General features: G+C 45.6%; 1 long non-coding RNA gene across 2 annotated transcripts in view; it reads right to left on the reverse strand.

The window, feature by feature from the left end:
- Window positions 1-5,374: 5,374 nt before the first annotated feature.
- Window positions 5,375-24,620, reverse strand: part of LOC143820477 (uncharacterized) — a 50,296-nt gene continuing 31,050 nt past the window's right edge. For both annotated transcript variants that reach the window (XR_013225380.1, XR_013225370.1), the window contains exon 3: window positions 5,375-5,814. This is a non-coding gene — a long non-coding RNA (uncharacterized LOC143820477). The remainder of the gene's footprint in view (window positions 5,815-24,620) is intronic.

Below are 24,620 nucleotides of genomic sequence, written 5' to 3' on the forward strand. Positions count from 1 at the left end.
TGTAGAAACAGATTTTGTGGTGGGACTTCTAAAACTGCTCGATCAGGATTGTAAAAGTTGTGCAGCAACACTGCTTTTGTGATTAACCTGCTGTGTTTTCACATGGTGTAATCGTTAGAAAACTAAAATGAGATGTACAATTAAGAAAATATGTTGAAATTCTGAAGATGGAACAGACATTAGAAGGTGATAGAAGAAGAAGAAGAGTTGGTTCTCATATGCCGCTTTTCTCTACCCAAAGGAGTCTCAAAGCATCTTACATTCGCCTTCTCTTTCCTCTCCCCACAACAGACACCCTGTGAGGTGGGTGAGGCTGAGAGAGCCCTGATATCACTGCTTGGTCAGAACAGCTTGATCAGTGCTGTGGTGAGCCCAAGGTCACCCAACTAGCTGCATTTGGGGGAGCGGAGAATCAAACCCGCGCTCCTAACCACTACACCAAGCTGGCTCAGCCTAAGAATGGGTAATCATGGAGCTATCCAGAGGGCAAGCAAACCTGACTTGAGGGGACATTCTGGACCATGAACGGACTGCTAAGGCCCTGTTCTGCGTGGCCAAGGCCCAAGCCACATAGCTCATTTCTCCTCTTCCTGCAAAGTCCACTTTGGACATGACAGTGGGAGCTCAAAGCACTGGCAATGGTGACTTGTCAGCATTTTCCTGTCCCATGAACCTGGCCAGTGGGCAAACCCACTAAGCAGTGGGCTACAGAACCGTCTGTTCACTTTTCACCTTTGTGTTTGGGGAAGTGCTGCTAGCCAGCCTACTCGAACACAGAGAACATAGTCAAAAGCAGATGTGAAGAAAGTGAGTTTACAATTAGCCTGTTGCTGGAAAGCGGGGCTGCTCGTCAATTTGTTCCTGTGGATGTCTGATTAAAAGGCCCGTGAAATATTTTCAAACTTAAATCACATCCAAACAATGTGAACTGTTGACGAACGCCTATTAAGCGTCTCGAGATGCTCCGATGCTTCAATAATGGAGGCCGTAGAGAGATAAATAGCTGCAGATACACAATTCAAGTCCTCCAGCTGGTCTGGGTGAAAAAGAATGAAAACCATATGCAGCGACACTTGGAATACGGCATATGGTTAAGAGGAAGCGCTCTTCGATTGCCTGATAAGACCGTTTGCCTTGCACGTGGCCGACAGGGAAACAGGGTTGCCTACACCACTCGCATAATTCAAAGGAAACTGTTCCAATAACAACAAAGCTCTCTTCAATCAGTCCTGAATCCCATTTATATGGCATCCAAAGGAAGTCTCTTGAGGTTCCTTTCTACCTGCATGTATACCCGGTACTCCAAAATGGCAGGCGTGGCCGTCAAACTGGTCCATATTTCAGTCTCAGACATTATTTTGACATATCATATCGTGAAATCTCAGAAGTTGCCTTGACTGCCCCAAACCTAGCTCATCCAGTCCTCACCATGCAGCTTTGTGCGGGGGTTAGAGAGCTGGATTAGAAAAAGCAACCATCTCATCCAGCGCTGAATAGTTGGTCAAATTCTGAGTCACAATGATCTCAGCAAAGCTCATTCACAATCACTTGACCAACAAAACACGGTTGCTAGACATCTCACCTACTTGTTTCCTCCCTTTAAATTGTCATTTACCATCACTGACTTATGGCGACCCCATAAGGAAGACTTTTTCAATCTTTCAACTACAGAGGAGCCCCTGAAATATCGTTCAGGCTCTGAGGAGCCTTGAAATCAGGCTGGAAGTGATGTCAGCTGTCCATGTCTCTCCGCCATTCCAAAGGAGGAGCGAGCAGGGAGAGAAAGGAGGCAGTTAATGAAAGCAGCCAGTTCCCTGCCTTCATGGCATTGACAGGAATAGCTTGTGGCTGAGTCCATTAAGGAAGGATATTGGGGAAAGGTGGGAGAGCCCCTTGGAAGCTCTCACAGAGCCCAAAGAACCCTGGTTTGGAATCTCTGCCATAGGGTTTTCAAGATAGCAGACATTCAAAAGTCCACATCATGACCCTGGTGTTTCTTGGAGGCCTCCCATTTAAATACTAATTAGTGTCAACTCTGCCTGTCTTCTGAGATCTGACAAGATCAGGCTAGCCTGGGCTATCCAGAGCCCATTCTGCATTTGTTGGATAATGCACTTCTAGTATGCTTTACAATTACCATGAGCTCCTATCAGAAGCATGCTGGCAGGAGCCAATGGTAATTCTTGTCCATGGACACATGAAGAGCCACAGTTTGGCCATCCCTCTCTAGCACAGGCAGACATTTCATGCTGAATCCAACCCTAAAGCTGGTATCAGAATTCCTGGTGGTTGGAAGGAGCAGAGAAGGAAAAGCCAAGCAACGCAATCATTCAGGGTTCAACATCTCCTGAGTGCCTGCTTGCCACGGTACCTAAAGTCTTAATTGTGGTACCTGGTATGAGAAAATTAAAACACCAACCCCAGTAGACCAAAATGAGACTGGCATCTTGGGGCCAGTTCGTAGTAGAGCCAAAAGAGCATCTGTCAAGGTCTGCATTTGTTTTGAAAAAGAACATCTTTGTATTCATGGCGCAAGACGAAACCTGTTAACTGAGTCACTGAACGGAGGTCCTATCTGGACAAATGTCTGGAAAATGCACAATCTGGGAAGAAGCTCACACGGGAATGGCTGAAGTGAGTTCACCTTCTAGCTCTTTCCCATCAATTCACGTCCAAAAGCCCAATCCAATGTCCTGTTAGGACAGGCTTCTCGTTAGGCACGTTCTATTCCCATCCCAATTAATAGGAACCACACCAAGTTATATTTAAATCCTTCCTTCAATGCCTCCAGCTTAATGAGGTCCAGTCTCCAGGGTGGGGGGGAATTATAAGTGCTTAATTCAAGTCAGTGATAAATATACCTGTGGCCAGCGCCAGATGCCGGCTCAAGCCACTGCGTCAAGATCTGATGTTTATCAGAGGTTCAAGGTGTCTGGAACCAAGTGGCTGATGCAGAGGCCAGTTTCAAAGTCTGTTTATAAAACATTTTGGTCTGACAGGGTTATCAGGACCCTTCTCACATCCTAGATTTGAGCTGGCATATCGCCTCCTCAGAAAACATGCTGGCAACCGCAAGAGATCCGGGGGAAGAAATAATTTTTCTTTGTTCTGCATGAGATTTCTGAGAAGCAAAATAAACGCTTTTAAAAGGGGGGTGGGTGGGGGGGAACAGCCAACAATCAAGAAGCATACAAAGAAGCTAAGAAGAACAGAAAAGGTCAAGAGATTGCTTCTACAGCCATCAGCTGTTAACGTACAGTCGGCTGAGAGCCAGAGTGTTCGGAGCACCAGACTCAATTCTGGGAGACCCAGGTTCAAATTTTGACTCTACCACAGTTGCCCCTAGGGTAGCCTTGGGCCAGTTGACCTTTCTCAGTCTAAACTAATTACAGAGTTGTTTTTGTAAAGATAAAATGGAGGACTGGAGAACAGAGTGGTAAACTGGTTTTGGGATCCCACCGAGGAGAAATGAGATTTAAATATAATGTGACATTGGATAGATCTAAAGAATAACAGTTCTGTTCATAGGCTGACAGAATGGACCTTTCTCGCCTTTCCCTTCCTTCTGTACTTCTCCTGAAGGTCAGGGGCCCCTCAAAAAAGTGTGGGATGCAGTCCGGGGCTGTACAGTAAATAGAAGAAGCCAACAGAAATCGCTGCACAATTTCTACAAGGTTAGAAGCTTGGATCCAGCTGCTTAATGCCATAGAAGGGGTGTCCAAATCGATGCTGACAATAGTCCTGTAGCACAGATCTGTGTGGCACCCCACCTGGATAAGAAGTTCACTCCAACTTTCCATGTTATGGGAAACTGGTTATTAAAAGTAGGGGCTATTAAGCACAGCAGGAAACCTTGCAAAATGTCTGCACAAAAAAAAAAAAATTATTCTGCATGTGGCACTGGTTTCGCCACAGTAAACCCACTGCAGTATTTTTTATTGTGCATGGAACTCACCCCTCATGGCAGCAAGCACGCATTTTCCGCGTTGTTTCCTCAAAGTATTGTAAACTTGCTTTGCTACGACTTTTTCCTTGTACTAGGGGCTCATTGGTAAACTGCGCTCAGCAGTAATGAAATGCAGTGGTACAGTGGCCCAAGACAAATGTCTGACCAAGCCACAAGGGGTTCCCATCTCATATAAACATCCAGCCCTACTTCCAAACATGGTCACTAGTTTAATGGCTCTTCCACGGTCTGCAAGTCTAGCAATGGCAGCACAGGATCATTTTTGTATAAGAAAGTCAGCATGGTATAGTGGTTGAGCAGTAAACTCCAATCTGGAGAGCTGGGTTTGATTCCCTACTCCTCCCCATGCAGCCAGTGGGTGACCTTGGGTCAATCACAGTCCCATTGTTCTCAGTCACAGTCCTGTTAGAGCTCTCTCAGCCCCACCTCCTCACAGGATGTCTGTTGTGGGGAGACGAAGAGAAAGGTGTTTGTAAGCCACTTTGTGACTCCTTCGGGTACTGAAAAGTGGGGTATAAAGAAACAGTTCTTCTGCTTCTTCTTCCTCTTCTTCCGCTTCTTCTTCCTCTTCTCCTTCTTCTCAATTCTAACCACAGAGAGGCCCCTCATTCTTCCTGTGTTAATTTGTTTGCGAAGCTTTTCTTAGAAGCAGAATGCTATTTTAATTAAACTACAAAGGGCTGTAAGAGAAGTGTCATCTGAAAACACATGGGTGATTCTCAGTCAGAGAGTTTGTCACCAAAGAAAAAGGTTGCGGGTAAAAGTCTGGCAAATCCTATTGCCATCGTTGTTTCTCCTGTGAGAGCCTGAAGCTGTGGAATGAAACAAGGCACATGAAAAAACGCACACGGCACATTTGGAACGGCCATCCGGTCTCTCAAACCCGTAGACCAAACTCAGAGAAATGCTGGCAGGCCTTACCCCTTATGTCATTCCAAGTCAGGCTGGGAAGCGCTCAGCTAAGCAACAGCCCTGGACCAACTAACAAGGAACACTGGTTGAGTGACCTAAGGGAGTATATTCCTATTTTTCACATATATATATATAGAAGAGAGAAAGAAAGAGACATACACAGACATGTGCATGCACACACACACACACACAGACACAGACGCACACACAAATATATCTCCGTTTTTGCAGTTGGCTAGATGTCATGCAAGAACAGCCCGGAATGATTGGCAGACAGCATGGTTCCAAAGTAATGTTCTGGACGCTTTGAGTGCCACTTGTATCCCAAGCACTGACTGCATTTGCTAGGCATGTTTAGCCACCTGGCAGTCGCTCCCGAGCCAACCCAAATATTTCATCTAAACTGAAATGAAATAGCAAACAGCCATCGCTCACAGAAATGTTAATTTTTGCCTGGGATTTCTTTGAACAGACAATCTAAAAACAAGGGCTTGAGCCTAGGTGCTCTGCCGAGCGCGTTCGGGTTCCAGCGGATTCCAGTCTGCCGCTGAGCTGAGTCTGGCGGAACTGTTGATGGAAACAATTTTCGGCATTAATTGGGGGCAACATCCACATGTTGTGTTTGGACACCCGTGCCAGCTTCGCTTGGGGGCCCCCGAGCGGCTCGTCGTCTGACGCAGGAAAGGTAGAAGGACTCCAAAGTCAAAAGGACGGAACGTGACGCTACCTCTGCCTTATAAAAATATACTCCAGCTGTTTCTGGATTTTCCACCCAGATCCACTTTGCCTTTTTATTTTATAAATCACAGAGTTGAGAAGTTCTCCGCCACTTAATGATGCTTGCTGTGTACCTCTTCTCATCAAATGCCCATTGCCCGAGTCTCAGCACGGGGATTTCCGACAGCTTTGGCAGCAGTCCCCAACCATTTCCATTCCTAGGATTAGAAGTCAACAACCTCAGTCACTGAAACATTTGGTGATGGAACATAGAAAATATGTATTCCCCCCCCCCCCAAAATCTCAACCCAAGAGTTTCCAAAACCTTCTGAAGATGAGGAAATTCCAAAGGATGATGGCAGAAGCAACCTGTGGTAGCTCTTTCAGAGCCAATCTCCTCCATCTTGGAGCAAACCTCGTGGTGGAGACAAGAGAAAATGAGGGTAAGGAGAGGAGGATGGTTGCCACCCAATCCTCCCTCTCGGACTCATCTGTCCAATTCTGCAGAGATCTTCCACAAGCAAGTGAAGACGTTTTTTTTTACATGCCCTCAATGATCCCTTGTTACTGAGCAATGTTTTAATTGCTGTTTGGTGTTGTGGTTAGGAATGCGGACTTCTAATCTGGTGAGCCTGGTTTGAATCCCCGCTCCCCCACATGCAGCCAGCTGGGTGACCTTGGGCTCCCCACAGCACTGATAAAGCTGTTCTGACCGAGCAGTAATATCAGGGCTCTCTCAGCCTCACCTACCTCACAGGGCACCTGCTGTGGGGAGAGGGAAGGCAAATGTAAACCACTTTGAAGCTCCTGTGGTAGAGAAAAGCAGCATATAAGAACCAACATTATTTCTTCTTCTTCTCCTTCTTCTCCTTCTTCTCCTTCTTCTTCTGTCCTTGTGTGTGCTTTTTGCTCTGTTTTAATTGTTTTAATGTTGGGGGGGTTGGTTTGTGGGATTAAATGGTTTTTAAATGTGGTTTTATTACATATATATTTTAATTCAGTAGCCGCCTTGGGTGGCTCTTGCGAGGGCAGAAAGGCAGGGTGTAAAACATGTCAATAAATATAGAGATAATAAATCAGGCGGGGGACAAAATCCCTGCTCCAATGGTTTGATCCCTCTCTTTCCAAAACCAGGCTAGGACTATGGGGGGGGGGGGAAGTAGCAATCTGAGGATGGAGGGCCTCATGGAAGAGAAGAATGGCCACAGTATTGCTGGCAGAAGGCCCAGATGGGAACAGGACGCATTAATTAAAACGGGAGCTATCATTCTAAATCATCTTTCAGCAGAGTCAATCGACTAAAGTGAATGGGACTTATTTCTGAGCAAACAGTGTCATGCAGAAGGGTTATAGAACTATGATGTTGTGTGAAGTGCTATGTTCTAATTCTTTTCCAGTGGGTGATGAAAAAGCAATAACTTAGGACAATGACTTAGAACTTGATTTCTGTGGGTACTGTAGTGTCCACCAAGGAATCTTCCACAACAACCTACCAATCTAGGCTCTCCCCCCCCCTTCTCTATAATAGGAGATGGTTCAGAAGAGTCTAGGGCAGTGGTCCCCAACCTTTTTATCACCGGGGACCACTCAATGCCGGGGACCACTCACTGGGGACCACTCAATGCCTTTTACTGAGGCCCGGTGGGGGGGTAGTTTACTCCTCTACTCTCAACCACTGCCCTAGCACTCTCTGATCGCTATGGTAATGTTTAAACATCCCTTCAAAATAAGATACAGACACGCCACAACAATGAATTGTGTTGTAAAGGGCTGGGGGGGATGAAGTAAAGGGCCGGGGGGAGGGGAGAAGGCGTCCTTCGGGGCCCACCTCCACTTAGTCGAAGGACCACATGTGGTCCGCAGCCCACAGGTTGGGGATCGCTAGTCTAGGGGACAGGAAGCAACCATTTGGAAACAGCTGCCTTCACAATGGACCATCCTTAGCTTGGAACCTTCTGATATTTCATGTAGCCTCCCAATGTTTTGTGATTGGGTCCAATCTCTATGGCAGCCATTTTGTGCCACAGCCTGTTTGCAGAATTCCAAAAGCAGCACAGATGTAGCAAGACTGAGGAATCTTTAGTAGTACTAAAGGACTTGAAGTGTGAGAAGGACCTTGTTCTGTATGCTTTCATGAAACAAATGTACTTATATATTAGGTATTAATGAAAAAAGAGCCTCTTGTGGCGTAGAGTGGTAAGGCAGCAGACATGCAGACTGAAAGCTCTGCCCATGAGGCTGGGAGTTCAATCCCAGCAGCCGGCTCAAGGTTGACTCAGCCTTCCATCCTTCCGAGGTCGGTAAAACGAGTATCCAGCTTGCTGGGGGGTAAACGGTAATGACTGGGGAAGGCACTGGCAAACCACCCCGTATTGAGTCTGCCATGGAAACACTGGAGGGCATCACCCCAAGGGTCAGCCATGACTCGGTGCTTGCACAGGGGATACCTTTACCTTTACTTTTTTATTAATGAAAAGGCATAAATGCATTAACTGAGGGTAGGATAATAGGTTGGATCTATGCAACATTGTTGTTATGTAGGTATACAACATAGCCACAACAAATACCCTTAAAAGATTTTTTAAGTTGAACCTTGAATATATTCAAAAACTGGCTGTGAATCTTGTCTGTGCCCACATCCCCTGACCGTTGTCTCTCCCCTTTCTGAATCTCCAGTTTTCTTTATTTCTGTTTGGTAGGTATGGTGAAGCAGGAGAAGGAGGAGAAGTATGAGGAGGAGGAAGAGAAGGAGGAGGTGTTTTTTTTAATATACCGCTTTTCTCTACCTGAATGAGTCTCAAAGTAGCTTACAAACACCTTTCCCTTCCTGTCCCCACAACAGACACCCTGTGAGGTAGGCACGTCTGAGAAAGCTCTAACACAATTGCTTTGTGAGAAGAGCCCTAAGAGAACTGTGACTAGCCCAAGGTCATACAGCTGGCTGCATGGGGAAGACTGAGGAATCGAGCCCTCCAGATTACAGTCTTTCACTCTTAACCACTACACCACTAAGAGCAAATCAGGACCCCTGGAATGCTTTAACAGCTAAATGGGAGGTAAAAATGAGAAGAGGTAAAACCACGACATTGTATAAGATAGGGCTTGCATTCCAGGGAATCAGACACTCCATAGGCCGTACAACCTGGCTTTTCAGGAAAAGCAGGCTAATATTCAGAATGTTTTAGGAGAGTTTTGAGTCTCCAGAGGGTGAGGCTGGAAGGATGACTGTTGTTTCAGAGCCTGGTTTTCAAGGGAAAGCGGGCTAATTTTAATGAACACTTTAAAAAGGAGAAGACGACAACTGTCACAGAGCCTAGTTTTAGGGGGAAACTGGCTAAAGAACTGTCATTTCAAGCAGCTTACACTTATACTGCACTTTTTCTAAAGTTCTGGAAAAGCCAGAGTTTTAAAAGCTGAGCTGATACCTGTTCTCTGCATCCAGACATTAAGTGAAACTTCCTAAATGAGGTCAGTAAATATTGTATGGTTATAAGCCATTTCTACCTCTTTGCTTTAATATCCTTATTCTCCTATCCAAGAAAATCATAAAAAGTTCCTCTATCTTGAGGCAATTTTACTCCTACGTGCCCCTCGTAGGCTTTTTCTCTTGTCTATAGCATTGGGAAATCAACGGTGAAGTTCCTTTTCATTGAATTTATCTGAAACAACAGCATTCAGACAATCTGTCTGGTAAAGGTTGGGGGAGAAAACATACTGGACACATTTTGCATCATGCTACCTCTATTCAAAGGATCCTTTGGTCTCCAAAAGATCCGCTGGCTCGACACAATCAAAGCCGATACAGGGATGACCATGAACCAATTGAAAGAAGCAGAGACAGGGACACATGGCGAAGACTTTCCTATAGAATCACCAAGGGTCGGACACGGCTGAACGGATAACATCATCACCTCTATTCCACCATAATTTAAAACCCCAACTTCTACATGCACCCAATCCAAAATTGAGACCTTGCACAACATGGGGAATATTTGAAAGTCATGATTATGAGGTTGTTATTTTTTTTATATTGTTATTCTAATCATTATGTATTAATTACCACGTTGTTAACTGTCCCAAGCTGGCTTGCCAGGAGACGCAGTAATGGAAATCCAAATAATAAATAAATAAGGAAAAACAAGCAACAGCTTAATTGGGTGAGATTTTCCTTCAGCAAACGGAAATGTTGCATAACATCAAAGTATCCAAGTGAATGGAGGATGGAATTGGTAAAATGGTTTATTCACTCCCCCTCCCTACTTCAGTGATTAAGCAAATCTACTATGCTTGAGCATAGCAGGTTAATGGCACTTACATAATCCTACGAGAACCATGAAGAAAGTAATGAAGAACCACTAACCACACCATAATGTTGCATCATGGATTGAATCAAAAGTATTTTGGGTATGGAGAAGGGAATTCATTTTTCTGAACTCCACTTTTTTCTATACCACCATTGATTCCTTGTCTTCCTTTTTTTTTCCTTCTTAAAGCGGGATTCCTCCGTCATTTCTCTTAAATTTCTCTCTTCTCTGAAGAGAAATCAACACACCCTTTGTCATTTCTGCCCGTGCTGATTTTATATTTTACGTTACACACCACAGGGGTGCTGCTGAAGCAAGAGGACCGGAAGGTTTGGGGAGACATCACCCACCTCTGAATGTTTGCAGAGCGAAATTCTGCTGAACTTCCCTTCCTACTTAATTTGGCTTCAGTTAGCTAAATATTCCTCACAACACTATATATTTATATTCCCGAGTTTACAATTTAGGATCAAGAGCCAGCTTGGTGTAGTAGTTAAGAACAGGTGACTCTAGTTTGGAGAAATGAGTTTGATCACCCACTCCTCCTCCACATGCAGCCAGCTCAGTGACCTGGAGACAGTCACAGGTGTCTCAGAGCTCTCTCAGCCCCACCTATCTCACAAGTCTATTGTGAGGAGAAGAAGGGTAGGCGATTGTAAGGCGCTTTGAGACTCCTCTGGGTAGTAAAAAGTGGGGTACAAAAAACAGCTCTTCTTCCAAGCAATTTCTATTCTCATGCCCAAAAATGGATTTGGACTGCTACTGGTTAAGAGGAAAGGAAGGGACCGTGGGGGCGAGGCTCGATTCCAATGAGTTTAATTGACTTAATGCCTATTGCTTTTAAGACCCCCAGTATGCAGCAACTCAATACCTAATTCTTTGCCTGCCTGAAGATCCACCATGACTTAAAAATCCTGCTTTCCCCCTCTTCCATGAGCCTGATGAAGCATTCCAGTGAATCTGAAAGCTTGTGCATGGTTATGTGTCACTGGGCTGGTCCGAATAGAATGATAGAAGAATCCTAGAATCATAGAGTTGGAAGGGGCCAGACAGGATATCTAGTCCAACCCCCTGCTCAACGCAGGATCATCAGCCTAAAGAAAAAGACCACGTTCTCACACTCTGCTATGACTGCTTTGGAAGGCCAATTATGGCAGCCAATGCAACATGCCCCTGAAAAGGAGGCCACCAACCAAGAATCCCAGGGTCACCGAGTACAGTTCTGAGTCAGCCTTGAAGATCAAGGTGTCACACATTATTCCCATGTTTGATTGGCATACGAGTTACTTTTTTAGGGAACATATTTATGTATCATATCGCATGTGTAGTGTAGCCAGCAGACCCTATGATTGTATGATCGTCTGATTTGCTATTGCCTGTCACTGTGTCATGGCCCTAGCGTTCCTTGGAGGTTCCCCATCCAAATATTAACCGAGGCCAACCCTGCTTAGCTTCCAAGATCAGGCATGCCTGGGAACTACTACTGCAGCCTTTTTCAACCTTTTACCGCTGAGAAACCCCTGAAACATTCTTCAGGCTTCGAGAAACCTCTGAAACGTTCTTCAGGCTTTGAGAAACTCCAGAAGTGGCACAATTGTGCAGAATAGGGTTAGGAAGCACAGTTGCCTACATGCCCACTCTGGGCCCCTCCCATTCCCACCACCTCCAGGCCCATCACTGGCCATTTGGGGAGTCGACATGACCATATATGGCCATAAGGTAAAGGTAAAGGTATCCCCTGTGCAAGCACCGAGTCATGTCTGACCCTTGGGGTGATGCCCTCTAGCATTTTCATGGCAGACTCAATACGGGGTGGTTTGCCAGTGCCTTCCCCAGTCATTACCGTTTACCCCCCAGCAAGCTGGGTACTCATTTTACCGACCTCGGAAGGATGGAAGGCTGAGTCAACCTTGAGCCGGCTGCTGGGATTGAACTCCCAGCCTTATGGGCAAAGCTTTCAGACGGCTGCCTTACCACTCTGCGCCACAAGAGGCTCTATATATGGCCATATCACCTGATAAATGCTTAACAAATTTAAAAATATATTTAAAATTAATTAACACCCACCCTTTCAGGAAACCCTTCCAGGGCCCTCAAGAAACCCCAGGGTTTCATGAAACCCTGGTTGAGAAACCCGGTACTGCTGCATTAAGCGGAACCGAGGTCTGCTGACATGACCCCTTCAGTGAGAAGCAATGGTGGTTATTCATTAGACAGTAGAACTGGTTCTCCATGCTGCAGCAAGCCGAAGCAGCTGTGTTCCTACCAAGTGGCATCCTCAGAAGCTTATGGGGGCCGGATTTTTGTGCTCCGTTGCCAAGTAAGCCTCAGAAGTTCAACAAACAAAAACAAGATGGTGGGTTGACTGTAAGCGTCCTATTCACACAGCAACAGCAGCTGAAGGCAAGGGCTTGATAACCAGCTGCTGCCAAAATCCAAATGACATTATAGTAATATTATTTTGTTTATAATTTCCAAGTGTGGTGCTCAACCTCTTTCTTTACCACGGCAAAGGCTGGTTTTCATTGCATAACAATATTGCATTCCCTCCCTCAATGGGATCTCGTGGTCTCTTGATTTGTAGCATCAGGAGAAATATGTTCTCCAGCTGCTTTGAGCCGAATTTTTTTCGGGAGGGGGAGAAAGATCAGGAAAGGCGGATACAGTGTCATGTGGTCAGAGGCTGCCACCTAGTGTTCGCAGGTTTGCACTGGCTCTTCTGTCACCTTGAATGACGAGATAAAGGATTTATTAGCCATGAAAATCCCAATTTTTCGCTGTCTGGATATTACATACTAGGTCACTCACCAATACCCCTATCGGCTTAGGATGAAAAACGGAAAGGCCCAGAGTGGGGGGAAATAGCAGCAATGTTCTTCACAAGTAGGTTTTAAACATGATACTGTGTCATAGGAGGTTTTTAAGCATTCCTATCTGTGTTAAGGACTTCAGCCTTATTTGTACTAAGAAAGGATTTCCTATAAGAATTTAAAAAATTAAAAGTGACTTGGCCAGGAAGGCTCGCCTGGCCTTCTAATCTAGCAAGCCAGGTTTGATTCCCCGCTCCTCCACATGGAGCTGACTTGAGATTTGGAGGGAAACAGATTGATGTGGTAATAAGAGCCTCTTGTGGCGCAGAGTGGTAAGGCTGCCGCCTGAAAGCTTTGCCCATGAGGCTGGGAGTTCGATCCCAGCAGCCGGCTCAAGGTTGACTCAGCCTTCCATCCTTCCGAGGTCGGTAAAATGAGTACCCAGCTTGCTGGGGGGTAAGCGGTAACGACTGGGGAAGGCACTGGCAAACCACCCCATATTGAGTCTGCCAAGAAAACGCTAGAGGGCGTCACTCCAAGGGTCAGACATGACTCGGTGCTTCCACAGGGGATACCTTTACCTTTAGATTGATGTGGTGGGTTAAGCAAGCATTGAGAACAGTAGCTCCAGTTCCTTGGAGAGTTTATATGATAGGTCTATGTCGTGGACCTCTTTAAGTGGGGAAGAAACCCTGCTTCCATGCTTCCAGAACTGCAGAGCAAAATGCTGCTGATAGAGTGTAGTGGGGAAGTGTGTTTTCAGAAAGGCTAGAGGACCCCTGAGATTACTTCTGTTGGGGAGAGGGGTGGACAGGAAAGGTTGTGTTAAGGTGGGAAGTGTACTCAAGGCAGGTGACCCATAGTGGGTTAATCCGGCTGACCAAATGGGCCACTCTCACTGTTCCCCACCTCCCAATGAAAGGGTACCACAAGTCGCAGGTGATGCGGTAGGGAAGGACAAGCTTTCTGAAGTCGGCATTATCAAATTTTACCAGGTTTGGGGGGGGGGTTGAATTACCCAAGTTATGAACCCAAAGGCCGAGCTACAAGAATAATTTTCAAATACAAATACTTATTACAATCAAGTGCACAAGTAAAAAATTAAAAGCACTGATAATTCAAATTGAATACTGTGTACGCATGGAACGGAGATAAAAATGAATTTCGACTCAAAGGGTCTTCCTCAGTGGTCAAGTTATTTTTCACTTGTGCACTTTATTGTAATAAAAACTTGCATTTTAAAATTGTTCTTGTAGCTTAGCCTTCAGGTTCCTAATATGTCTAGTCAGGCTGGGGTTTGGTTCTCTTTTTTGTTTTGTATTGGTTTGAATTACTCCCCCCCGTCCCCAATTTTAAGGGAACCTTAAAATTTTCCCCTCTAAAATGCTGACATATGTCTGTGGACAGCTCTTTTCTGTAATCAATGTCAGTAAACCCAAAGTACCTTCTTAGGTTACAGATACACCCACAAACGACACACTCAGGAGTGCTAACACACAGACTCCACATTTTGAGGCAAGAATCCAGAGCCAGAGGTGTCAATTATCAAAGCCTTTTAAATAAAAGAAATACTGTAAGATTGACAATATTTGAACTATGTCTGTATTTTGAGTAAAATCTAATGTTGTTCATTGGGTTTGCCTGTGTGCTTTCTAGAATCTGTCTCTCTGGTACCTGGCATGACACGTTACAGCATACATGGCCTGGCCCGGCAAAATGACATTTATGTCAGATCCGGCTCTGTAACAAATGAGTTTGACACCTCCAGGTCTACATTTGAGGCCTCATTAACTGCTCAGCCTCTTCTCTCAAAGAATACCTTCTCGTTCTGAACAATGCCTATGCAGCTCGATCTTCGTATTCAGTTGGTTATGCCCTCCCCCGTTTTTAACGTTTTCAAACACGTCAAGAGAGCAATGGTGGCCAAATACATTGGGAACCTGGCCCCTGCATCTCAATTCATAACATTCCTTCCAAGCTTTCCCAGAGAAATCTCAGAATTCCCTGCCTACTCTCCACCATCATCCATGTTCTCTGCCACCATCTTCCATCTTTCTCCCCTTTCATGAGTTTACCACATTGGGGGGGGGGGGTAGACCAGCATCAGGAAAAGGAAGCCTTTAACTTCCTACCACTTTCCACAACAGAGAGTCTTTTGAGCATCCTGAGGAGTTTCTATTACTGATGGGAATCTTGGGGTTTGTAGGGTTATCATCCTCTTTGGTCCACAGGGGAACTAATTTCAAGATAGCCTTGAGGCATGGATTGACACACCGGACAAATTAATTCCTAAATTGCCTTCCACCAGATTACAAAACTGGGTACCAGTTTGGTATAGTGGTTAAAGAGTGGTGGGATTCTAATCTCAAGAATTGGTTTGATTCCCCACCCCTCCTCCATATGCAGTCAGTTGGGTGATCTTGGGCCAGTCACGGTTCTCTCAGCCTCACCTACCTCACAGGATGTCTGTTGTGGGGAGAGTAGAGGAAGGCAAGAAGAAGAAGAAGAAGAGTTGGTTCTTATATGCTGCTTTTCTCTATCCAAAGCAGTCTCTGGCTTATATTCTCCTTCCCTTTCCTCTCCCCACAACAGACACCCTGTGAGGTGGGTGAGGCTGAGAGAGCCCCGATATTACTGCTCAGTCAGAACAGCTTTATCAGGGCTGTGGTGAACCCAAGGTCACCCATGAGGCCTACTGGGTGACTTGGGCCAGTCACAGTTCTCCCAGAGCTTTTTCAGCCCCGTACAGAGAAGAAGGGTAGGCAATGGTTTGTTTTTATAAATTCATATTTTCTTCTATTTGTAGTCCAGCCCTCTCGGAGTAGTTGTCTTCGCTTGTAAGATGCTTGGAGACTTCTTCGGGTAGTAAAAAACGGAGTACAAAAAAAAAACAGCTGCTCTTCTTCTTCATCTCTGCATCTGTTTCTTAAAATGTGGGACTCCATCTCTCAAGGGATGGTTATCCATTGTCCATACAAGTGAAGCCTCAAATGCATTCCAGAGGTGGGAGCTCACAGCATGGTCATGGCCCTGAGGCCAACTGCAGGTCATCACAACTGATATTGCTCACACCCCCTAAGTACTACACTGACCCAAACAAGACAGGCTGTTTAGAAAACTCGTTGACTGGCAGATCTTTCCTATGAACAGGCTGAGCCATACACAGAACTACTAAATCACATTGGACCGAGAAAATAACTCACACTGGATTCTTTATTAGTTGAGTTCCAATTCTATTCCCTTCCCAGCTCTCTGAACCAACAAAATGTCAGCAGACCCAAAGGGGTTGGGGAAAGCCGTGAAAGTTTATTTGTACAGGAATAATGCGATGACACATTTTTCGGCAAACCTATAGCCAATTGTCAAGTTGTGCTTGGACAAGCCAAATATTTTTGTGTGATTTCCGTAATAAAAATATGAACGCCACAGAATTCAGACAGGCTGGCTTTTGTTACGGTGGCACTCCAAGAATAATAGTGACCTGTGTGAATTCCCAACAACAACAAAAATTCCAGGAGGGGAGAGGGAGGGAAGAGCAGATTGCTAAAGTGAAGGGAAACCATTAGGCCAAAGTCTGTATTAACAACTACATCTGCACTCCTACAAAAGGCCATTTTAGAGCTGGACTTCCTGCTTATGCCCATATGATTGTGTTCAAGGCCCTATGTCTAGCTGCCTGACCAGAGCAGCCCATAATTTCTAGGATACCAACCTTACTTTTTTCCCCCAACCAATGTTAATGATGATTTATGACTTGCATTTCGTCCATCTACAGCAGTACAACTATTTTAAGATGCTCTTATATTACCACTGAAGTATACTTTCTGGAGTGAAACATGGCCAGACGCAAAACAGCCCTGCGTTGTTGGCATCTGGTAGAACTGCTGAAGAAGAAAAAACACTGACTTCTATTCTAATCACTTATAATTTTCAGATGCCAAGCATTCATGAGTTACATTCATCAGACTGCTAATAGCTCATTTCATTTCTTTTGCCTGGTCTCTGCTCTGGGATCATTATGACTCCCACCCGAATAGCCTCTTCTCCTGATCTCTGCAGTCTGCTCCCAATGCCACAGGTGGTAAAATACACTCTGCCAATACATGAGCACAGTCTTCCCTGAAGTAGCCCCCATTCTACAGAAAGGCTACCAGAAACATCTAGCTTTTCGCCACGAGCATGCCCCTCTCAAAGGCATTTGGTTAATAATGAGTGGTTGCGATGACTGTTTCCCCCTGCCATAAGTTTCCTGCCTGCATTTCTGAAATAATTTTATCCTATTTCACTGAATACTCGTGGAACATAAAAACCGTCGATTATTGCCTTCAGCTAACACTGTATAAGAGCCTCTTGTGGCGCAGATTGGTAAGGCCTGAAAGCCTGAAAGCTTTGCCCATGAGGTTGGGAGTTCGATCCCAGCAGCCGGCTCAAGGTTGACTCAGCCTTCCATCCTTCCGAGGTCGGTAAAATGAGTACCCAGCTTGCTGGGGGGTAAATGGTAATGACTGGGGAAGGCACTGGCAAACCACCCCGTATTGAGTCTGCCATGAAAACGCTAGAGGGCGTCACTCCAAGGGTCAGACATGACTCGGTGCTTGCACAGGGGATACCTTTACCTTTACCTTAACACTGTATGGCCTGTTAACATTGTCGTATCAGCGGAGGCAAATGAGCAGTGGGGTCCCACAAGGATCAGAATCGAGGTCAGTGCTATTTGATTTGTTCATAAACGATCTGGAACCAAGAGAGAGCAGTGGAGTGGCCAGGTTTGCCCATAACACAAAACTACTAAGGATAGTGAAAACCAAGGTTCCAGTAGGCAGTCTACAAATTGGACGAGTGGCCAACTACATGACAAATGAAGTTCTGTGTAGGTAAATATAAGGTATGGGCTCCCAGTGGGCGCTACGCCCCTCTCCCTGAATGGTGGAAGGATCCAGGGACGCAGTGAGGAATTTGGGAGCAGTAGGGGGCAGCAGTCTACCAAGAAATGTTCCAAGGTGGCTTGCCATTGCCTGCCTCTGGGTAGTAGCAACCCTGGACTTCCTTGGTAGAATCCCATCCCAGTGCTGACCAGGGCCAACCCTGCTTAGCTTCCTGAACAAGGTGGGTTGGATGGGATCATATTCCTGCTGAGCTCCTTTCCTTCCTCAGACTCCACCCCATTTCTCCAGGAATTGCTTAGCCCAGGGTTGACAACCCCTCCCCAAAAGTCTCCATCTCCTGCTTGCTTCTGGCCGTGGGATTTCCATTGCTTGATTCTCTCTCTCTCTCGTTCTTTCCCCATCTGTCTTTCTCCCCAATGAGGACCCAAAAATAGCTTTTATAAAGGACTTTCACAAAGGACATTTTTTCCCCAGACTGAAATAAGGCCACTGCACAACAACAACAAAAAGAAATGTAGGCCATATAGTGTGTTTTAAATTTGCAATAGGCCTAGCACAGGAAAGTGGTGTGTGTTCGTAAGCATCGGGGGGGGGGGGGGCACTAGGGATGTCACCTGGGAGTCAAGGGAACAGTAGCCTGCAAAAGTTTGGGAACCACTGGTAAAAGGTGATGCACACGGGAGCAAAAGCGAAATCCCAACGTCACGTATATGCTATTAAGAACTGAACTCAGCAACTGAGAGGGAAAGATCTTGGAGTCATAGTGGATGGCCCAATGAAAACATCAATGCAGTGTGCCACAGCAACAGAGCTCTTTGATGAACTTTTTAGTAAATAAGTGAACTATAGATTCAACTATAGATTCAACATATAGGTAGCTGTGTTGGTCCGAAGTCGTGGAACATAGTTTGAGTCTAATGTCATCTTTAAGACCAACTAAGAATAAGTTGTCGTGTGCATCTTGAATAAAACTTAGTTGCTCTTATGATAAGGTGACCAGATTTTAACATTGGTAAAGCAGGACACCATTGACTGGGGGGGGGGGGGGGTTCCTTGGTTAAAAATTTGGTCTATATGGAGTAACAAAAAGTTCCATAGAACGCATAGAACACAAAAATAGTATTGCAATATATGTATATATATTTAATTTCAACATAAGTTCAATTTGCCAGGTACCCCCAGATGTCCCTCCCAAAGTGGGACAATCTGGTCACCTTATCTTATGAGCGGCCCCAGAATATATTCTAATTCTGGAAGAACTGTCATTCTGATGCTGCTAGCCGGAACTAAGACTTAAGACCTAAATGATTGTGGCTAAACCAATTTTATCTGTTTTAATTGTATCAACGGATTGTTTTTAACTATTCATGAGAATATCAATGCTGTACACAGCTCTGAGATGGTCTGCTGGGAGGGCAGTGTAGAAATTAATTACATAATAATAGGACTCAAACTGTGTAAATAATCTATAGTTATATTTAAAGATTTTCTTCCCATATGCAGGAAAGCTTCCTTTATTGAACTCTTATTATGTACTGGAAATCATATAATTCTCTAGGCTGGTTCCATTGGAAGGAAGGGAGGGAAGGAGGAAGGGAGGGAGGACTCTAAATAGGATATCAGGGAAGGATGGCTTTTACATATCATAACCCCATTGAAAATGGGTATCATCTGGGCTAAGGGAAATAATGCTTACGGAAGATGCTCCTTCTCCATGTTATCTGGACCATATCGCAGTGGCCCCACCTGACCTTCCAAAGGTCAAGAGCATCCATGAGGCACTTTCTGTCCTCTTCCTATCTGCTGTCAGATCTTGGCCTTACAACCTTACCCTCTCTCTGAGCAAACATTCTAGGTTTGATTAACGCAGAACAACTTCATGGCAACCACAAGGGACTCCAACAAATAGTAGAGATGTTGTAGTAAATCTAACCTCAGTAATCCAATATCCTGCAAGGCCACGTAAGGAACATTTGTACTACAGAAAGAAATATTTCATCCCAGACGTAGTTTACAGATGGGAGGTGGAGCGAGCTACAAGTGGCAGAGATGCTTAAAATGAAAAGAAAACACAGAAAGATTCCCAATAACTCTCGGGTCTCCAGCAAGATGGGTTGCCAAAAGACTGTCTTATCAATGCAAGAAAGCCAAGGAAGCTTACTCCTACATGTCACTGTCTTTTACCAATCAAAAGCAGTTATGCTTTGGCTGGATTAAGGCAAAGCTGCACATAAAACCCCTGGAGACAGGCTATCAAACAAGTCTTTAGACAGCATGGAGACGGCCATGGCAGATCTGATACAAAAGGCAGATCCATGCAACGTGTGCATAACAATTCATGCAAACTAATCATGGTTTGACACAGCAGTAGACAATCACAATGTGGATTTTTCTCTCAAGGGAACGGGCAGGCCCCCAAAGCATCCAAGCATCGACCTCTTCTGTCCAGAACATGTTTCCCATATTGCTCGAGTTAACATGCATGGTTTCCTATTCTCCTAACTTTCCTCCTTTTCTTTTTGACTGTTGATGCTATCTACTAATGCAACAAACTCCCGTTTTCCAGGAGTGGCGGTCTAAAAATCAAAATGGAAATGAATAAACGAATAAACATTTTGCTAGGATATTTCTTCTCATTCCACAGCAGGTTAGAAGCACAGCTGAGGCTCTAACCCTCCCTTCACCCTCCCAAAAAATGAGGGTTCTTTTTTGTCTCTGTGTTCTGCACAAGTCATGGCACGAAATATTACAGTGCTTAGTAGCTAGAAACAAATTGCACGTACTGTTGAACACATTGTGACCACAGGCATGATGGCCCAGAAGGAAACAAGAATTCCCACCCTCAGCTGCTCAAAACACATTATTGGCTCTTAAGTGTTCTTACGAGAGGACAGTGATGTCTGCCTACTCCTGTCTTCTTCTGCAGGCACCGACTACACTGCTTCTGCAAGTCCACTGACCCCAAGCAAAAACTTCAGGAGACACCCTGGATTCTGGGTGTTGTGGGGAAATGTCTTAAGCTACCACCTCCTCTTAAGGGAAACATTTCAGAACTTCATGGTTATGAACAAGCCAGCGTTCAGGAATCAAAAGCAGTGTTAACATCAGAATGGCCCCTAAGCCCTACCTGGGCCTATTCTGCACACAATAGATAATGCACTTTCAATGCACTTTAGAAGTAGATTTTCCTGTTCCGCAAAGGAAAATCAAGCTGCCAAAGTACATTGAGAGTGCATTATCCTATGGGTGCGGAAGGAGCCCTGGAGGCCTTATGGAGCTTGCAAAGTTCCGAAGGGGCTGTAAAAAAGAGTTTTTCCGCCCGGCATTTGGTTGAGACCATCTGTCATCTATATGGGTCCCACCCAGACCCACACCTGGGGATCTTACCCAGGCTGCATGCTCCATGTTGAACCAGGCCAGACAGGAGAATACCACCAACAGTAGGCCTTGGCTCATTAGAGTAAGGATTCTTGGATGGTGCCACTATGGATAAAACTGTGAACCGTACATTGTTTTTAGGAGGATCTCTTGGGTTTTAGATGTGTTTGTAATCAAACTGTTTTTATGCTCTGATGTAATCCGCCCCGAGACCTTGTGGAGAGGGGAGGCCTAAGAAATCTGTTCCACATAATATATTTCTGGTAAGGGTTTGGAGGAGGAGTGTGTCTCACGGCTTAAGTGCCACTCAGCGCTTAACACCCACTCAGCGCGGCTGTCCCGCCCCTGAGTGCCTCTTCCTCCATCCGGCTTGCCTTTCTGTCCAGCAGCCATCCAATCACTTTCCATCCCCCACCACTGACCACCCCCTCCTCCTTCCACTTCCCTCCAAGGCTCGGAGGCTGCAGATCCCTGCTGTGTGAAAGCTGACCCCGCCAGTGAGTTCCCTAATAGCTGCCTGCAGCCTTTCCAGGTCCTGGGGGGAAGGGAGAGGCCGTCCACAGAGTTCTTCCACTCCATCCCCCTAATCTAGCGCCCGTTGTTTTCCTGAATGTGATGGGCTTGGCATCTGGTCTAGGTAATAAATAAAGATAAATCCACGCAATATGGAGGGAACTCTCAGGAGAGATGACAGCAATGCAAAAACAGTACTGAGAGCACAAATTCAGGCGTGGTCATCAGAGGTACAATCTATTATCAGGAGCATGAACTCCACAACAATCAGTATACAAAAATGAAGTCCCATATAAGGAATCAATGCAGACGAATGCACTGACACATTTTGAAAATATAATGCTGTTTAAATAGAAATCCACGTTGGGCTCTGTGGCTTTGCCCTTAAAGTATAGCACTGAAGGGCTACAGAAGCAGAAGATTTGGGTTTTATACCCCACTTTTCACCAACCAAGGGAGTCTCAAAGCTGTTGACAATCGGCTACCCTTCCATTCCCCACAATAGACATGCTGTGAAGCAGGTGGGGCTGAGAGAGCTCTGAGAGAACTGTACCTAGGCCAAGGTCACCCAGCTGGCTGCATGTGGAGGAGTGGAGAATCAAGCCTGGTTCTCCAAAATAGAAACCACCAGTCTTAACCGCTACACCATGCTGGCTCTCCTGCATTAAAACTTTAATTCACGTTTGGCTCTAGTGCTTGACTGACATGGCAGGTAATTTGAACCTCTTTTTCCATTAGTCACAGGAGAGCCAGACAAACATTGTGCTGATTCTGATGGACCCTAGCCTTGCATAAGAGTGATGTTACAGCACGCTCACAAGTCCACCTGGAGGCTGGCATCCCTACCGTAGATGGTTAAAGCCAAGTAGAGGAGACTAGAAAACAAAACGTTTGAGAGAGACAGAACCGACGCCTGGAGAAAGAGCAGTCTAGGCAAAAAGAACAGCGATCGGGAACTAGTGTGATTTAGACACAAAGAGATGAAACTTGGAATGCTGAAGTCAGAGGGAAGAACATGAGCACTCCTGATACTTTGAGTTTCAACAGCTCTTAATCCTCACCTTCAACACTACCGTGAGCAGCCAAGTCCCAAACTTTTCTCTGGCAGAGAAGACCTCGTACACTTCTTCTTCTTCGCCTCCTTCCTTTTTGGATGTTGTCACCTTGCTGGACAGCAGGCAGGAAGAAGAAAGACTCCTCTCTCTCTCTCTCTCTCTCTCTGTTTCTTCCAACCTAAGACATTGTTCTGGAAACAGATGAGCTGCATGCCAGGTAACCAGGGAAACATAGTCCTCAGGGCATCAAGCTTAATTGTGGTGGAAAGCACCGCCAAGTTGAGGCTGACTTCTGATGGGATGGCCAAACTGTGGTTCTCCAGATGTCCATGGACTACAATTCCCACGAGCCCTTGCCAGCACATGTGCTGGCAAGGGCTCATGGGAACTGTAGTCCATGGACATCTGGAGAACCACAGTTTGGCCACCATGAAGGTTTCCACTGCAAGGCACCGACAGCGGTGGTTTCCCATCGCCCCCTCCCTCTGACCACCTTGATGGTCTCCCATCGGGGACCGATTACATCTCCGCCTAGGGAAGAACCTAACTTTTCTGAGTCACAGTTCCCCAATGTTAGTATAGCTGGTGTTCCCATGCTTTGCAAGCCAGGTACTGGTACTCAACCAAATTCCGTACCTGAAGGCACAGTCTCTACCTTGCCAGTCTCTACCTTGCAGGAATTACCAGCCAATGTTGTTCTGGTCACTTTGGGAGGGTCCAAAGTCAGGCTTGAAGCAACAATCACAGCACCCTGCATAGATGGCTCTCAAATAGCCATGATGACCTTCTGCACCACTGAAGGTGATGAACCACCCCAGCTTGCAAAACCAACCTGCGTGGCCTTCTTAGGGAAGTCCACAGTATGTTGCTGCCTTCCTGGGCTTCGAAAGGTGATCTTGTGCAAACCTGTTCAGGTATCTTTCAGTGGTACCACCCTCTTTGGGAACCCCTAATCTAAAGCATCTCAGTTTGGTTTAGTGGTTAGGAACGCTGATTTCTCATCTGGCGAGCCGGGTTTGATTCCACACTCCCCCGCATGCAGTTAGCTGGGTGACCTTGGGCTGGCCACGGCACTGATGGAGCTGCTCTGATTGAGCAGGAATATCAGGGCTCTCTCAGCCTCACCCACCTCACAGAGTGTTTGTTGTGGGGAGAGGAAAGGGAAGGCGACTGTAAGCCACTTTGAGACTCCTTCGGGTTGGGAAAAGCAGCATATAAGATCCAACTCTTCTTCTACCTCACAGGGTGTCTGTTGTGGGGAGAGGAAAGGGAAGGTGATTGTAAGCTGCTCTGAGATTCCTTCAGGCAGAAGTGCCATATAAGAACAAACTCTTCTTCTTCTTCTAAAAGGGGCTCGTGAAAAACATGCTTTCAGAAAACATGGATGTCCAGATCTGTCAACCAAAGTTCCAGATTCACTCAGATAGATGCAAACTGCAGTTTCACACAGAAATGCTGAACCCGCACCCACTTTGTGGAATCGTACATGTGAATGCTTTCTAAGAACTCTGGTTGGTTGAACATAAGGCGAATACAACAACAAGAAAAATCAAATAAAAACACAGTTGGGTTCATACAGTCCTCTGAGCCGCACGATCATCAATCCTTGCCATTTTACTATCCAGATCTCCAAGCCGTCAGCTCAAATATAAACGCTGCTTCCCTTTAGTACCGATGTTACATTCAGAACAAGCACTTGGCAATTTGCACTTTCACAGTCAGACAACAACAGCACCGAGGTTCAGCTTTCCCCACCAGCCATAAAAACATCAGCAGCTTCGGAGCACGTTGTTTCAGGGGATCAGGCTCTACAACCTGCTATTCTTGGCAAATGGACATTTCTCCCCCCCACTTCCTAGCCCTCCCCCTTTTTGGAGAGGGACTGAAGGACTGTTTCCATCCTTGTCATGTTGAAGACATCTCATGAAACCCACGAGTCCAAGATACGTTTACGAGCACCGATTCATTGTTTCCTCAACTTTATCGCCTCCCTGAATTATACAAGTCGGTGTTCTGGAGACCCTGTCAGACGACTTACATATTCCACAGGAAGACAGCCAAGCATAGCTCTGGCCTAG

The sequence above is a fragment of the Paroedura picta genome, chromosome 1, assembly GCF_049243985.1.
Source record: "Paroedura picta isolate Pp20150507F chromosome 1, Ppicta_v3.0, whole genome shotgun sequence".
Classification (NCBI taxonomy): domain Eukaryota; kingdom Metazoa; phylum Chordata; class Lepidosauria; order Squamata; family Gekkonidae; genus Paroedura; species Paroedura picta.